Below are 17,629 nucleotides of genomic sequence, written 5' to 3'. Positions count from 1 at the left end.
TTTTCCTTTTCCTTTTCCTTTTCCCTTTCCTTTTCCCTTTCCTTTTCCTTTTCCCTTTCCTTTTCCCTTTCCTTTCCTTTCCTTTCCTTTCTTTCCTCGTTTTTCTTCTGCTTTTAGGATCTTTTCTTTATCCTTGACCTTTGGGAGTTTGATTTTTAAATCCCTTTAGGAGTCTTATGTTAAATCTGCTTGTTGTTCTATAATCATCTTATACTTGAATATTAATATCTTTTTCTAGGTTTGGAAAGTTCTCTGTTATTATTCCGTTGAATAAACTTTCTAGCCTTATTTCTGTCTCTGCCTCCTCTTTAAATTCAATAACTCTTTGATTTGCACTGTTAAGGCTATGTCCTAGGTCTTGTAGGTATGCTTCATCCTTTTATATTCTTTTCTTTTTCGTCTCTTTTGGCTGTGCATTTTCAAATAACCTGTCTTCAGGCTCACCAATTCTTCCTTCTGCTTGATCAGTTCTGCTGTTAAGAGACTCTGATTCATTCTACAATATGTCAATTGCATTTTTAAACTCCAAAATTTCTGCTTGATTCTTTTTAATTATTTAAATTTATTTGTTAATTTTATCTGATAGGATTCTGAATTCCATCTCTTGAATTCATCTTGAACTTCTTTGTTTCTTCAACACACTATTTTGAATTCTCTGTCTGAAGGATCACATATCTCTGTCTTTCCAGGATTGGACCCTGGTGCCTTATTTAGTTTGTTTGGTAAGGCCATGTTTTCCTTGATTCTTGTGACTGTTTGTTGGTTTCTGAGCATTGAAGAGTTAGGTATTTATTGTAGTATTAGCAGTCTAGGCTTGCTTGTACCCACCCCTGGAAGGCTTTCCAGGTATTCAAAGAGACTTGAGTATTGTGATCTAACTTTTTGGTCACTGCAACCATATCTGCATTAGGGATGACCCCAAGCCCAGTAACAATGTGGTTCTTGCATAGTCACAGAGGGACAATGTTGGTGATCTTGGATAAAATCTGGAAGAATTTTCTGGATTATCATGTAGACACTCTTGTTCTTTGACTTCCTCCCAAACAAACACAGTTGCTCTCTCTGTGCTGAGCTGCCTGGATCTAGGGGAGGGGTGATACAAGCACGACTGTGATCACCACCACTGGCACTGCACTAGGTCAGACCTGAGGCCAACATAACACTAGGTCTCACCCAAGGCCCATTGTACCTACTCCCTGGCTATGTTTGCTCAAGGCCCTGGGGCTCTATAGTCAGCAGATGGCAAAGCCAGTTAGGCTGGGTCCCTCCCTTCAGGGCAATGAGTTCCCTTAGACCCTAGGTGGCTCCAGAAATGCTGTCTCAGAGCCAGGGTCTGGGGTTGGAAACTTGAGATAGGTACCTGGTGCTCCATTCTACTACAGCTGAGCTGGCACCCAAACCACAAGACATAGTCCTTCCTACTCTTCCCTCTCCTTTCCCCAGGCATAGGAGTCTCTCCCCTCAGTCACCACCAGCACAAGCCCATGAGGAGTACTCCCACACTATCATCCATGTTCCCTTAAGGCCCAAAGGCTCTTCAGTCAGCTGTGGTGAATGCTGCCAGGCCTGGGATTCACCCTTTAGGGAAGTGGGTTCCCTTCTGTCCCAGGGTAGGTCTAACAATGCCTGCCAAAAACCAAGGCCTGGAATCAGGAATCCCATAAGCCTACCACTTGGTGCTCTACCAAGTGGTGCTGTGGTTGAGCTGGTATCTAAGCTGCAAGACGAAGTCCCTGTTACTCTTCCCTCTGCTTTCCTCAAGCAGAAGGAGTCTCTCCTTTTTGTCATTACGGCTGTGAATGTGCTGGGTCACACCGCAAGTCAGCACATCTGAGAGTCTCACCCAAGGCCCATGGTGTGTTCTACCTGGTTGCTGCTGCTGATTATTCAGGGCCCAAAGGCTCTTTAGTCAGCAGGTGGTGAATCATGCCAGGCCCGAGTCCTTCCCTTCAAGGCAGTGGGTTCCCTTCTTCCCAGGGTGTGTCTAGAAATGCTGTCTGGGAGCTAGATGCCTTAGGACTCTGCCCAGTACCCTGTCTTACTGAGACTGAGCTGATATCCAAGTCACAGGACAAGGTTGTCTTTACTCTTCCCTTTCCTCTCCTCAGACAGAAGGAAGGGCTCACTTTTGAAGCTGCAAACTATGCTGCCTGGGATAGGGGGAGTGGTGGTGCAAGCATTCCCTTAGCTACCTTGGCTGTGTCTCACTAGGTTGCATGTCCCTCCATGTCCACTGGCTCCAAGCCCAGCACAGCACTATGACTTGCCTAGGAGTTGCAGTCCTTATGGCCTAGACTGCCTTTCAAGTTTACTTGGAACCCCAGGGCACTTTAGCCCATGGAGATGAGGCTTGCGGAAACTCAGGTTCTGACCCCTGGGATGGATGATTTCCCTCTGGCTAGGGCTCATCTCAGTGCTGCCTCCGTGGGTGTCAGCTGAGTTCTGCACAGTGTTGACAGCACTGAGTTCCAATGCAACATCCTACAATTGCTGTGCTCTTCCTGACCCCTAAGCAACACAGATTCTCTCTCTGTGCAAGAGATGGGAAAGGGGTAGTGTCAGCAATTTAAGACTGTCTTTCCTACCCTCTTCAGTGCCTCTTTCAGAGATATGAAGTTAAAAACCAGGTACTATGATCACTCACCTGATTTTTGGTTCTTATGGAGGCGCTTTTTTCTGTAAATAGTTGTTAAATTTGGTGTTTTTGTGGGGAGAATAATCAGTGGAAGCATCTGTTGCCTCCTCCAAATATTTTAAAATTAAGGTATGCACATTGGTTTTTTAGACATAATGCTATTGCACAGTTAGTAGACTGCAGTATAATGTAAACATAACTTTTAAGTGCAATGAGAAACAAAAAAAGTCATGTGATTTCCCTGTATTGTAACATTTGCTTTATTGTGGTGATCTGGAACCAAACTTACAATATCTCTGAGGCATGCTTGTACTTAAAAATGGTTAATACAGAGCCTGGGCAAGATAGTCTTTATAAAAAATAAAAACATCACCCAAGTGGGGTGGTGTGTGCCTGTAGTCCCAACTACTCAGAAGGCTGAGATGGGAGGATCTTCTGAGCCCAGGAGTTTGAGGCTGCAATGAGCCATGATGTCACCACTACACTCCAGCCTGGGTGACAGAGTGAGATCCTGTCTCAAAAAAAAAAAAAAAAAAAAAAAAAAAGGTGAATATGGTTTAAAAAGGAAAGCAAATAAAATCAAGTATCTTAGCCTGTTTGTACTGCTGTAACAAAATCCCTGAGAGACTGGGCAATTTATAAACAATATAAATTTATTTCCCACAGTTCTGGAGGCTGGGAAGTCCAAGATGTTGGCAAGATTGGTATTTGGTGGGGGGAGGGGAGTCGGGGGAGGAGAAAGGGATGGTTAATGAGTACAGAAAAAAAGAATGAATAAGGTCTAGTATTTGGTAGCACAACAGGGTGACTGTAGTTAATAATAATTTAGTTGTACATTTAAAAATAACTAAAAGCATAATTGGATTATAACACAAAGGATAAATGCTTGAGAGGTTAGATACCCCATTTTCTATGATGTGATTATTATGCATTGCATGCCTGTATCAAAATATCTCATGTATCTCATAAATATACACACCTAACTATGTATCCACAAAAACTAAAAATAAAAAAATAAAAAAGACTGATGTCTGTTGAGGGCTGCTCAGTGCTACCAATATGGTGCCTTGTTGCTGCATCCTCTGGAGGAGAGGAGCACTGTGTGAAGGTGGAAAGACAGAACAGTCCCTTCAATCTTGAGCTCTTTAATAAGGTGTTAATACCATTCAAGAGGTTAAGATTGATCATGACTTAATCACCTACCAAATGCCACACCTCTTAATACTGCAGCATTAGGGATTAAGTTTTAACATGAATTTTGGATGCAATAACATCATTCAAAACACAGTATTATCTTTTCTTATGTTTATGGTCTATTTGTATTTCTTTGTGGTAAAATGCTTATTTTTCTTTTGCCCATTTTTATGTTATGTTGTTTATCTTTTCCTACTGATTTGTAGGCATTTCGTATCTATTTTGGATATTAATCTTGTATCAGTTGTATGTGTTGAAAAATATCTTCTCCAAGTTTGTAGTTTGTTTTTTTACTTCCCCAACGAAAAGATGTCTGAATATCTTTTATAGTACAAATATAGTTAAATTTGTACATCCTTTAATCAAGAGTTTATTTATGAATTCTCCCTTACCTCAAGGTTGTAAAGATACTATATTTTCTTCTAAAAGTTCAAATTTTGCTTTTACCATTTAAGTTTTTAATCTTTATGGGCTTGATTTTGGGTTATAGTGTGATATTCAATTTCTTTTATTTTTTCCCCAGGAGAATAACAAATAGTCCTTGTACCACCTAGTAAGTGTTTTCTCATTTAAGAAGAGAGTTGCAGTGCCACATCAAGCTTCCATATATTCATAACTCTGTTTTTGGACTCTATTTCATTCCACTGATTGATCTATGATCTATAGATTCCTCCTCCTATACCATACTATCTTAATACTCTTTATAATAAGTTTTGTTATCTGGTAGGGCAAATCTTCCACTATATTCTTCTTTGATTTTCTTGAGATATTGATCTCCCATATAAATTTTGGAGTCAGAGGCTCAGGTTCTTTGAAAACCCCATTTGAATGCTGATGAGACTTGCACTGAATTTATAGTTCACTATTGTGATTTTAAAGATATTGAGTCCTGTCATCACTGAACAGGGCATATCTCTTCATTTATTTTCTTCTTTACAGAATTTCAGTAAAGTTTTACAGTGTCCTTCATATAGGTCTCACATCTCCTTCTTTTATTGCTATAATAAATGGTAAAAAAACAAAAGTATGGCTTATCAAACCAGTGTAAAATTCTTACCGGGCGGCGGTGGCTCAAGCCTGTAATTCCCAGCCACTTTGGGGAGCCTGACGGGCGGGATTCACGGAGGGTCAGGAGCGTTTGGACCATCCTGGTTAACACGGTGAAACCCTGTCTTCTACTAAAAAAGAAAATACAAAAAAGCTAGCCGGGCCGAGGTGGGCTGGCGCCTGTAGTCCCAGCTACTCGGGACTGAGGCGAAGGGAGGAATGGCGTGAACCCCAGTAGGCGGGGAGCTTGGCAGGTGAGCTGAGGGATCCGGCCACGTGCCACCCTCCAGGCCGGGGTGGACAGAGCAAGGGACTCTGTGTCTCAAAAAAAAAAAAAAAAAAAAAAAAAGAACAATATATATATATATATATATTTTTGAAGCCACTTTGATACATTTTAATTTCTACTGGATATTGGATGATATTAAGGTATTAGAGTTAATTTGATTAGATTATATGCTAAAATTGTGTTCATTATGATAAAAATGAAAAGCCTTCATTAGAAACTCATATGCATTTACTGATAAGGTGACATGACATTTGTTTAAAGTAGTTTATATGACATAATGTCACTATTTTTAATTTTAAGTAGTTCATTTAAAAAGTTGAGGGAGATGAAAGAAGAATGGCCAAGTGTTGATAATTGTTGAAGCGAAGCTGGGTAATGGGTATGTGAGAGTTCATTATGCTATTCTCCCAATTTTTGTGTATGTTTGAAAAGTTGTATAATAAAGACTTTAACATTATATTTTTGAATTATTTTTTGGTGGGATGTAGAAATTATATATTTTATATATATATATGGAAGGGAAGGGATTGTTTCATATATATATAGAGAGAGAGAGGGAGAGAGAGCGAGCCATTTTGCCAAACTCTCTCATTGTTTCCAATAATTTGTCCATTGTTTTGGGTGTTCTAGACAGTCTTATCGTCTGTGAATGTGAATATGTGGAAAAAATTTCTCCTCTTCCAATGCTAGGCCTTGCTGGGTTGATTAAGACCTCAAATATAATATTGAGTAAAAGTATTAACGTTGGGCATGCTTGTCATATTCTGATTTTTTAAAAAACAGCTAAGTTTCACTACTGAGAATGATGTTTTTCTTTCTTTCTTTCTTTTTTTTTTTTTCTGTTTTCTTTTTACTATAGTGAGACCCTCGCTCTGTTGCCAAAGCTGGAGTGTAGTGGTGCCGTCATAGCTCACTGCAGCCTTGAACTCCTGGGCTTAAGTGATCCTCCTACTTCAGCCTCCCTAGCAGCTGGGACTACAGGCATGTGCCACTATGCTCAGGTTTGATGTTTAAAAAAAACATTAGCTTTGGTAATGTTTTAGTAGTTATGAATAGATGTTGAAACATAATCAGATGTTGAATTTTATTAAATGCTTTTTTTCTTTGAGATGGAGTCTCTCTCCGTTACCCAGGTTGGAGAGCAGTGGCACCATCTCAGCCCACTGCAACCTTTGCCTCCCAGGTTCAAGCAATTCTCCTGCCTCAGCCTTCTGAGTAGCTGGGATTAAAGGTGTGCACCACCATGCCTGGCTAATTTTTGTATGTTTAGTAGAGATGGGGTTTAACCATGTTGGTCAGGCTGGTCTTGAACTCCTCACCTTGTGATCTGCCCGCCTTGGCCTCCCAAAGTTCTGGGATTACAGGCGTGAGCCACCGTGTCCAGCCTAAATGCTTTTTTTCTACACTTACTGAGATGTGGGTTTTTTTTTTTTGTTGTTGTTCTGTTCACATAATCAATTATGTTTATGGATTTTCTAATGTCAAACCCAATCAATAATTTAATTTTTTTCCACAAAGTAAACAATGAACCCAAAGAATTGTTCAGAAAAATTCTACCAAACTGTCATTGAATAGATTATTCCAGTCTTGTTCAAACTCTTCCAGAGACTAGAAAAAGAGGAAATACTCCCTAAGTCTATGAAGCTAGTATAACCAAAGCAGACAAAGAAAGAAACAAAATTACAGGCCAATTTCACTCATGAACATAGATGTAAAATTCCTGAATAGAATACTAGCTAACAGAATCCAGAAAAGATTGTGTGGAACCAGTGGGTGCTTGCAGCAAACACCCTAAACAAACAAACATACAACAAATAACTCCAGGGGTACTTATACATATAATTAAAGCAACTGTAGGACTGACTCTGACAAGTAGTTTTCTTAACTTTAAACAGAATACTTTCCCTTGTCAACATTTATTTTTCTCTTCATTATAAAGGGAATTGAACAGCTTGGACTTGGAGACAGTTAGTTAAAACAGAAATAGGAAGGCAGCAGAAAAAGACTATACCAGATTGAAATGTGTTGGATATTCATATCCACCCAGCACCTCAGAATGTGGCCATGGAGGATGGAGACAGAGATTGGAGTGATACATCTTCAAGCCTAGGAACACTAAGGATTGCTGGCAATCACCAGAAGCTGGAAGAGGCAAGAGTCTTTTCCTAGAGCCTTCAGAGAGTGCGCAGCCCTGCCAACACCTTGATTATACGCTTCAAGCTTCTAGAATTGTGAGAGAATAAATTTCTGTTGTTATAAGCCACCTACTTTGTGGTCTTTTGTTATGGCAGCCCTGGGAAACTAATAAACATGATAGTACTGGGAAGTGAGATGCTGCTGTAGCAGACACCTAAAAATGTGGAAGTGGCTTTGGAACTGGATAGTGGGTAGAGGCTGGGAAAATTTTTAGGTGCATGCCAGAAAAAGCCTGCGTTGCCTTGAAGAGATTGTTGGTAGAAATATTGAAGTTTAAGGAGCTTCTGGTTAGGGCTCAGAAAGAAGGAAGGAGAGCTATGGAGAAAGCTTCTATTGTGTTAAGGCATATATATATTACCTCTAAAAGAATGTTTCTAGAAATATGAGCAATAAAGGTGCTTCTGGTGAAGTCCCAGATATAAATGGGAAACATATTCTTGGACACTAGAGAAAAGGCAATCCTTGTCATAAAGTGGCAGAAAACTTGGCTGAATTATGCTCTACTGTTTGGTGAAAAGTAGAACTTATAAAAGAAGAACTTGGAAATTTGACTTAGGAGATTTCCAGGCAAAGTATGAAAGGTGCAGCCAGATTTCTCTTTGCTGCTTACAGTAAAATGAGAGAAGAAAGAGATACATTGAGAAATGCACTGTTTAGGAAAAAGAAGCCAAGAGTTGATCATTTGGAAGATTCTTACACTATCCAAATAGCATGCTATGAAAAAGGGCTAAGGTGTAGCAGACAGCTGTTTGATGTAGACATTAGGTGTGTGATTTAGGGATCCAATCAACCATCTCAGTAACAGCCTGCAATAAAGATGGGGTTATCCAGGAAGGACCCATGGAACACCTTCATGTCTAACAATGTGAGACTCCTTGACATTCATGAAAGACTTAAAAGGTTTTTAATAATTTTATACCAGCAGAAACATTGCCAGCCTGGACTGAAAGGGACAGAGACAAGACAAAATGAAGGAGGAATGACTTTTGAGGGCAGAGCCATGGATGCAGAGGTCAGAGAGAAAGGAGTTCCTGCCTCAGAGGGCCCAGAGGACATAGCATCAAGCCACAAAGGATTACTCTCAGGCTTTGAAACCCAAGGGAATTTACACTGCTGGGTTGTGAACTTGCTATAGACAAGTAAGTCCTTCATTTCTTCCAATTTTTTTAGTTTAGGAATGGGAATGCCTGGCCTATGCCTGTTCTATCAGTGTATTCTGGAAGCAGGGAACTTGTTTTCTAGTTTCACAAATCTGTGAATGGAGAATAATTTTGCCCTGGGACGGACCATACCCAGAGTTTCACCCATACTTGGTTAAGATTATATAGGTAATGATATTTGGAACTTTACTGGGTGGATGTTTAGCGGAGATTTTGAATTTAGAGTTAATCCTGGAATGGGTTAAGACTTTTGAGGATATAGCGATGGGGTGAATGTATTTTGTGCATGGGATGGGTGTGAGTTTTGGGGAAGCACAGGGCAAACTTTACTGGGTTGAATAGTGTCCCTCCCGAATTCATATCCACCTGGCACCTCAGAATGGGACCTTATTTGGAAATTGGATCTTTGCAAATGTAATTAAGATGTATATTAAGATGAAGTCATATCAGATTAGGGTGGGCCCTAAATGTAATCACTGCATTTATGATTACATTAAAGGAAAAGGAGAGGGCACACAGGGAGAAACTCATGTGAGGATTGCTGGCAACTGCTAGAAGCTAGAATAGGAAAGGAAGAATTCTGCCATAAAGTGTTTCAGACAGAGCATGGCCCTGCTGACACCTTGATTTTGAACTTTTCTTTTCTTTTTTTTTTTTTGACAGACAGAGGTTTCGCTCTTGTTGCCCAGGCTGGAGTGCAATGGTGTGATCTCGGCTCACTGCAACCTCCGCTCCCGGGTTCAAGCGATTCTTCTGCCTCAGTCTCCCTAGTACCTGGGATTACAGGCATGCACCACCACGCCCAGCTAATTTTGTATTTTTGGTAGAGACTGGGTGTCTCCATGTTGGTCAGGCTGCTTTCAAACTCTCAACCTCAGGTGATCTGCCCACCTTGGCCTCCCAAAGTGATGGGATTGCAGGCGTGAGCCACCACACCTGGCCGATATTTGAACTTTTCATTGCCATAAAAGTGAGAGAATACATTTCTGTTGTTATAAACCACCAGATTTATGGCACTTTATTACAGCAGCCTTGGGAAGCTAATAACACAGTTAGTTGTAGGATACACTTGTCGAACATAGGAACCCGTAAGATTGAAAGCTCATCAAAAGCTCACAGGAGAACAACAGTCTAGGCAGGTGAATTAAATGAACAAGTATTAAGGGAATTAGAGAGGTTTCTAAGTGACTTCTATTCATGTGTGATGTTATAGGAGTTTGGAAATAACACAACTACACAACTGATTTAGTGAGGAAGCTTTGGTTTGGCATTTAACCTTCTACCTAATGGGAACTGATTACATGTCTATTTATTTTTTCATCATCTGTATTCCTTTAAGTTTTCTTGATAAATAAGGATGATTTCTTTTCAATGGCTAGGGTACTTTTAGCTATTTTATGTTCATGGCACAAATTCTAGCATGTTTTGTTATTGCTAAAGCTGATATTATTCTCAAAATACATTCTCATGATATTTTGTAAAAACTTTCCTATTTATTTATTTTCACAAAATGTTGCTATAAACTTGAAAAATAGAGGTGAGCAGAAGGGAAATATATAGCAACAAAGGTTAAGATGCACAAACACACATTAACGTTTGTGTCACAGCATGATGCTTCAGGAAGAAGAGGTGGAGATACAGTTGAAGAAGAGATGGAGACTAGTGTGCAGGCCATTTATTAGGGAGTAGTCTTGGGATCAGCACTTGTGGAAGGGAAGGAAAAGAAAGCAGAATTGGGTAGAGGGAGAAGTTGAAGTGTAATCAATCAATCAACCTGATGACAAGCTCTGGGTCTGGGATGGCCCTTCAAAATTGTCCCCAGTTCAAGCAAGAACAGGCACCTCTCAATCATTGTATATGAGCTACTCTTGGAAGGAGGTATCATTTGGACCTCCAGTTTTTTTTTGCCATAGCAATCCCCAAAGAGGACTGAGAGTTGAGGACTGTCTTCCTGCAGCACTTTAGCAGCTGGGGAAACAAACCTTCCATTCCTGGGGAAGAAATCTGGGTGGTATATTGTAGCATCTATCACATGTAGATACAGAAAATTGAGTCAATCATTGTTTCTGCAATATTCCCTTTCTTTTCTTTTTTTCCTATTCAATTGACTCCCAGACCCATTCTTCTTCCCTGACATGTTGGTATATATCCTTGGATATGTGTGTATCTTTGAAAAATATATAATACTACTTTGTGTATTTATGTGTTTAAATTTACATCAGTGGTATTGTGTGAGTTTTTTTCCCCATTTTCTTTCAAAATTACATCAATTATATTGTACTACTGCTATCTATAATTCTGCTCATTGCTTTTTTTGATCAACACTATATTCTTGAGGTTTATCCATCTCATTGTACATGCTGGGGAAATATGGTCTAGCTGAGTGTCTAGGAGAAAAAAAAAGTAGGTTTGCTGAATGTCTGGCCAGTTTCTGCCATAGTTCACTCTTCTAGTAAATGGCTTATGTTTTACTCTTCTTCCCACCCATAAGATACACCCTATCGTAAGAGAGACTGCTCAAAGTATCATTCAGTCAGTGCATCCAATTCAAGTTCTAGGATTTCCTAGTGATACACAGTTCTTTCAATCATAGAAGTGGCTTCTTGTGGTCAAGCCACCCATGAACTAAAGAGATAAATTATTTGCACCTATTCTCATTGCTACTCCCACATACATTGCTTCCAGATGCTTCATTTTATTTACCTATCTTTTGTTTTGTTTTGCTTTTGTTTTTTTCCTAGGCTCTGGGGTGTTTTATATTTACCTGTCTTTTTAAGTGACGAATACCAAAGTTAACCCCAACTACCATAACCAATGTTTGTACATGTTCCCTCTAGGTGAAAAGCTTTTAAAAACTGGTATTTCTGGTTTAAAGTGTATTAATGTATTAAGTGAACTGCTATAACTCCTGAAATATCAGTGGCCTAACATAATAACAATTTCCCACTCACATAAAGTCCAACTGTCAGTAGGGGCTGGGGTACGCTCCATGCAGTCATTCAGGAACCTAGGCTGGTGGAAGCTCTGCCATCTTTTGCTGTGGTTTTAAATGTCACTATCCAGCCAACTGTGAGGAGAGAAAGTGAAGCAATGATTGGGGGATTTTTACAAGCCAAGCCTGAGAGTGGTGTATAATCATCACTCTTTCCACATTCCATAGGCTGAAAGTCATATAATTGCACCTCACCAAAAGGGAGTCTGGGAAATATGGTCTAGCTGAGTGTCTAGGAGAAAAAAAAAGTAGGTTTGCTGAATGTCTGGCCAATTTCTGCCATAGTTCACTCTTCTAGTAAATGGCTTATGTTTAACTCTTCTTCCCACCCATAAGATACACCCTATCGTAAGAGAGACTGCTCAAAGTATCATTCAGTCAGTGCATCCAATTCAAGTTCTAGGATTTCCTAGTGATACACAGTTCTTTCAATCATAGAAGTGGCTTCTTGTGGTCAAGCCACCCATGAACTAAAGAGATAAATTATTTGCACCTATTCTCATTGCTACTCCCACATACCTAATACATTCATTAGGGACAGGGCAGGGCTAGATGGCTACAATTAAGAATTTTTAACTTGAAAATAAAAATAATGGGAGACCCATAGTACTTGCTGGTTCATTACAATGATAAAATCCTCTGAGGCATGCATTGTGAATTCCTCTTACCTGGGGTGTGGGGTAATTTGTAATTAGAGCTGGGTTTTACTCCCTTTGAGACATTCCCTTGTCCACTGTTTTTCATGGTTCTTGGGTTTTTCCTGTTGGATGTTCTTCCTTGTCTATTTTTCACGGCCATACCTGAAGAGGTTTTTGAAGAATATGTCCTTGGAGACTGCACAGCTTTCTCAGCCTGCTTTCAGCTGTGCAAATTTCAGAACCTGATTTTTTTGCTTTGTTTTGTTTTTTGAGACAGAACTCTGTCTGTCACCCAGGCTGGAGTGCAGTGGCGTGATCTCTGCTCACTGCAACCTCCGCCTCCGGGGCTCAACCGGATTTTGTACCTCAGCCTCCCAAGTAGCTGGGATTAAAGGCATGTGCCACCACGCCCAGCTAATTTTTGTATTTTTAGTAGAGACGGGGTTTTGCTTTGTTGGCCAGGCTGGTCTCAAACTCCTGGCCTCAAGTGATCCACCCGCCTCGGCCTCCCAAAGTGCTGGGATTACAGACGTGAGCTACCATGCCTGGCCTGTATTTTGTTGTTGTTGTTGTTGTTGTTGTTTGTTTTTTGTGACAGGGCCTCACTATGTTGACCAGGTTGGTCTTGAACTCTTGGCCTCAAGCAATCCTTCTACCTCAGCCTCCCAAAGTGCTAGATTACATGAAGTTTATTTTAAGACTAGAATAGTCAAAAAATTTATTTTTAGTCCAGATTCTGTTGTTGACTCCATTTATTAGTTTTGTTTTGGCAAAATAATTCCTTCAAAACCTAATAGAGTTCTGATCAGTTTGCTTCTAGTCAATTCCATATGTCTGTAACCACACCTAAATTATTTAATAAATGTAATTCTAAAACCTGATTCATTTTTGCTTTCTTGCCACCATGCCTTTCTCAATGGCAGCTTCTGATCATTGCATTACATTCAATCATGTGCTTATATGGTTTCCTTATCCATTACTTTATAAAAGGACATGTATGTTTTCTCTAACTCTTAGTTACCACAAACAACTGCAATGAATATCTTGTGTATGTCTCCTCATATATCTCTACAACTGTTCTTTGGGGAAAAAACTCATTAGAGGAAGTGCTACATCATAACATTTACACGTATTTAATATTATTATATACTGCCATACTGTTCTCCAAAATGGCAGCACCATTCCATCCAACCATAAACAGTTTTCTAGCATCCCACCTGCACTTAGTATTATTTAATAACATAGTAAGTGTAAGATGGTCTCTTATTGTCTTAAATCACTGTGTGGATATGTCAGTCCTCCCCTGACTAATCGATAAAAGCAATTCTAGTTAAAATTTTAGAATTTTTGAGGAAATCAAACTTTTTCTAATATTTATATAGAATAATTAAGGAGTAAAAATTAAGAAAGTCAATTTTATAAAAAAGGGCAGAGAAAGGAGCCTAATCTACAAGATATGAAAGTATATTATGGAGTTATAATAATAAAAACTTATGTTTTTGTCAGAGGAACAGGAAACTAGACCATTGGAACATAATTTACTTATTTATTTTTTTGAGACAGGGTCTCACTCTGTGGCTCAGGCTTGAGTGCAGTGATGGGAGCTTGGCTCACTGCAGCCTCAACCTCCTAGGCTCAAGTGGTCTCCCACTTCAGCCTCCCAAGTAGCTGGGACTACAGGCACGTGCCACCATGCCTGTCTAATTTTTTGTGGAGATGAGGTCTCACTGTGTTGCCCAGGCTGGTCTTGAACTGCTTAGCTCAAGCTATCCTCCTGCCTTGTTCTCCCAAAGTGGTGGGATTACAGGCATGAGCCACTGCGTCCAATCCTGGAACAGAATTTAAAACTCAAATAGACCCATGGGTGTATGAAATTTTGTAAATAATAATAATGTGGAAGATAATATTACTTGTTTACAATCTTCCTCCCTGGCCCCTGCCATAGTTTCATTATGGACAAGCTTCCTGGACCTAAATGTTTATTTCTCTCTCCCCACTCACTCTATACAAAAATCAACTCAAATGGATCAAAGACTGTATGGCAGGTACACCTGGCAGCAATAACTTAAGCATACCTTAAGAATGACCCTATGGTTTAAGAATGTATGTTCAGACTTCTGAGCTAAGGAACCTGGGAACAACCAACCCACAGATTCATTCCTTATCTGTGAAGAACATCTGAACCCTCCAGGATATCCTGTGGAATTCAGGTACCAAAGGGGATCAAGGTACTTTGTTTTGGGTTAAATGAAGGTTGCCAGGTGGAGGTTGCTAGGGGAAGAGTGCTACGTGAAAATGCTATATGAACTGCTTGTTTTTTTTTTTTTTGAGACAGAGTCTTGGTCAGTCACCCAGGCTGGGGTGCAGTGGCGCCATCTCTGCTCACTGCAAGCTCCCCTCCCGGGTTCACGCCATTCTCCTGCCTCAGCCTCCCGAGTAGCTGGGACTACAGGCGCCCGCCACTATGCCCGGCTGATTGTTTTTTGTATTTTTATTAGAGATGGGGTTTCACCGTGTTAGCCAGGATGGTCTCAATCTCCTGACCTCGTGATCCGCCCGTCTCGGCCTCCCAAAGAGTAGGGATTACAGGCGTAAGCCACCGTGCCCGACCAACTGCATGCTTTTTATAAGCAGTTGTGGTTCTCCTGCCCAGTCCGTTGCCACCAGACTGCCCTGAATATAAGGCTTCTCGATAAGCCCTGTGTCTTGGTCACTGGCTCTGGGCCTCTTCTTCAGCCCTTATTGACTGAAGTCAATAAGGGTCTGGCATGACAAAGACCTAAATGTGAGACCAAAACTATAAAACTAGCTAGATAAGAGGAAAAAGTTCTAGTGTTCTATAGTACTGTAGGATGACTATAGTTAACAATAATGTATTACATAGTTTCAAATATCTAGAATAAGGATCTTGAATGTTCCCAGCATAAAGAAATGATAAATGTTTGAAATGATGGATATGCTAATTACCCTGATCTGATCACTATACTTTGTATGTATCAAAACATCACTTGGGCCCAGGAGTTCGAGACCAGCCTGGACAACAAGGTGAAACCCTGTCTCTGTTAAAACTGCAAAAATTAGCCAGGTGTGGTGGCACGTGCATGTAGTCCCAGCTACTCCAGAGGCTGAGGTAGGAGGATGGCTTGAGCCTGGGAGGCAGAGGTTACAGTGGGCCAAGATCATGCCACTGCACTCCAGCCTGGGGGATAGAGCCAGACCTTGTTTCAAAAACAAACAATCAATACATACCCCATAAATATGTATAATGATTATGTATCAATTACAGTACATAAAAGATAAAGCTTTTGATGGGATACAGAAAGGAAATTGAATTGAGAACTAGGGATTTGAGATAAAGGAAACAGCTAATAATTACATTAAAAAATTTAAAAAGTGAGGTTTACTGTGGATAAATGATGATAGATTGCTAAGAATATTATCAACTCAATTCTGTACATCTGAGGTTAAAAAAAAGCCTCTGCTAGTAATTCACTGAGCTATACCACTTTTGGAAAGAAACTACTTTTATTTTATAGTTTGATTAAGTTGTCTATACCAACATAAAATAAATTTAACATTTTTGCTTCAATCTTGAATAAAATTTGTTTTCAATGTGTTTTATTGTATGTTTTGTTTTTTATTTTGCATATTTATGTTTCTCATTCATTTCTTGATAATATCCAATGACATATTCTCTTGTTAATTTAAATTCATGTTTTCCCATAGGGCACACTAATTACTATACAGTTTGGATTTGAAGTCCATAGTATACCTGATGAAAAAAACGAGAAACTCTCTTATTTAGTAGTCTAACTTCCTAAACATAATCAATAGCTTCATTGAAAGGGAAGATCTAAAACTCTGTGGTTAGTACTTCTACTTTTAGCCAGGCAGAGTAACTTACCGCAGAAAAATGCACCCTTTAAGAAAAGTATAAAATTGGATTTAAAAAAACCAAAAGCTCTTTATGCGTATTGGGAAGGTGCTAAGGAAACGTAGAACTTGAGAGGTCAAGATTCTGGAGAGATGAGAACCATGGAGAGCTTAAAGGACATTCTGCAGCAATGTTTTCCCATGGGGAGTTTCACAATTCTGGGCTGAAGGAATGTAGCTGGAAACCCAGTAAAGGGCCTGGGGAAAGGGCTTTTGCTGGAAGGCAGAGTAGCCATCAGAGCATTTGTCAATCCTGTGGGTGTGAAGAAATGCATATTGTAGACAGGAGGGACAGAAAGCTGGGCTCAGCAATTGATCATTTTTTTTTTTTTTTTTTGAGACAGGGTTTCCCGTTGCCCAGGTTGGAGTGCATTGACACAATCACAGCTCACTGCAACCTCAATCTCTGGACTCAAGCATTCCTCCCAATTCAGCCTCCTGAGTAGCTGGTACTACAGGCACATGTCACCATGCCTGAATAATTGTTTCATTATCATTATTATTTTTTGTAGAGATGGGGTCTCCTTATGTTGCCCAGGCTGGTCTCAAACTCCTGAGTTCAAGAAATCGTCACAGTTTGTCCTGGGATTACAGGATTGAGCCACCATGCCCAGCCAGGTGGTTTTGTTTTGTTTGTTTGTTTGTTTTTTTCCATTTTGCTGAATTCTGAAGCTATAAAATTCAGGAACCTAAGAAGCCAGGCAAAGCAGAGTGGAGTTTCTGGCTGTTCCAGAAACTGCTGAGAAGTCAAGGATTAGAATTCAGAACATGACATGGAGGCTGGAACCTGGAGAAGTCCCAGGCTTTTAGTTGGAACTTAAGCAGCTGTACTCTAGAGTGGTAGTAATACAAAGGTAGAAAGAGGCTGTGTGCAGTGGCTTACACCTGTAATTCCAGCAATTTGGGAGGCTGAGCTGCTTGAGGCGAGGAATTTGCGAGTCTGGGCAATGAAGTGAGTCCCTGTCTCTACAAAATATGTATAAAAAAAAATTAGCTGGACATGGCATGCACCTGTAGTCCTAGCCACTTGGGAACCTGAGATGGGAGAATTGCTTGAGCTCAGGAGTCTGAGCCTTCAGTGAGCTAGGATTGTGCCACTGCACTCCAGCCTGGGCAACAGAGTGTCTCTAAAATAAATAAATAAATGAAAAATAAAAATAAAAAAAGAGGTGGAAAAAGCCTTAGTAAAACTGCAGCCTAACTCTGAGTTAGCTCAGTCCCTGATTGAATTGAAGTGGCCGGTTCTAACTATACCTACCTAGCAGAGGAAAGGGTGAGCCCTCTCTGGAGATTCCTTCATCGTTCAGAACTTCTGTAATTTTTCGAGAGAGTATCTGACTGTCAATCAAAAAGTGTCAGGCATACCAAGAAATAGGACAAAATGACAGAGAAAGGGAGAGAGACAGAGAGCAAGAGAGAGGGGAAGAGAAATAAGACAGGTGATCCAGAATTATAGCTGTCAACAAATATTTTAATATAACTATAATAAATGTATTCAAGAAAATGGAGAAAAATATGGAGAAAATAGATTAAGAAAAAAAAAAA

Source organism: Rhinopithecus bieti, unplaced genomic scaffold, assembly GCF_001698545.2.
Source record: "Rhinopithecus bieti isolate Rb0 unplaced genomic scaffold, ASM169854v2 scaffold_25740, whole genome shotgun sequence".
In the NCBI taxonomy this organism is placed as follows: domain Eukaryota; kingdom Metazoa; phylum Chordata; class Mammalia; order Primates; family Cercopithecidae; genus Rhinopithecus; species Rhinopithecus bieti.
This window is presented reverse-complemented; position numbering follows the sequence as displayed.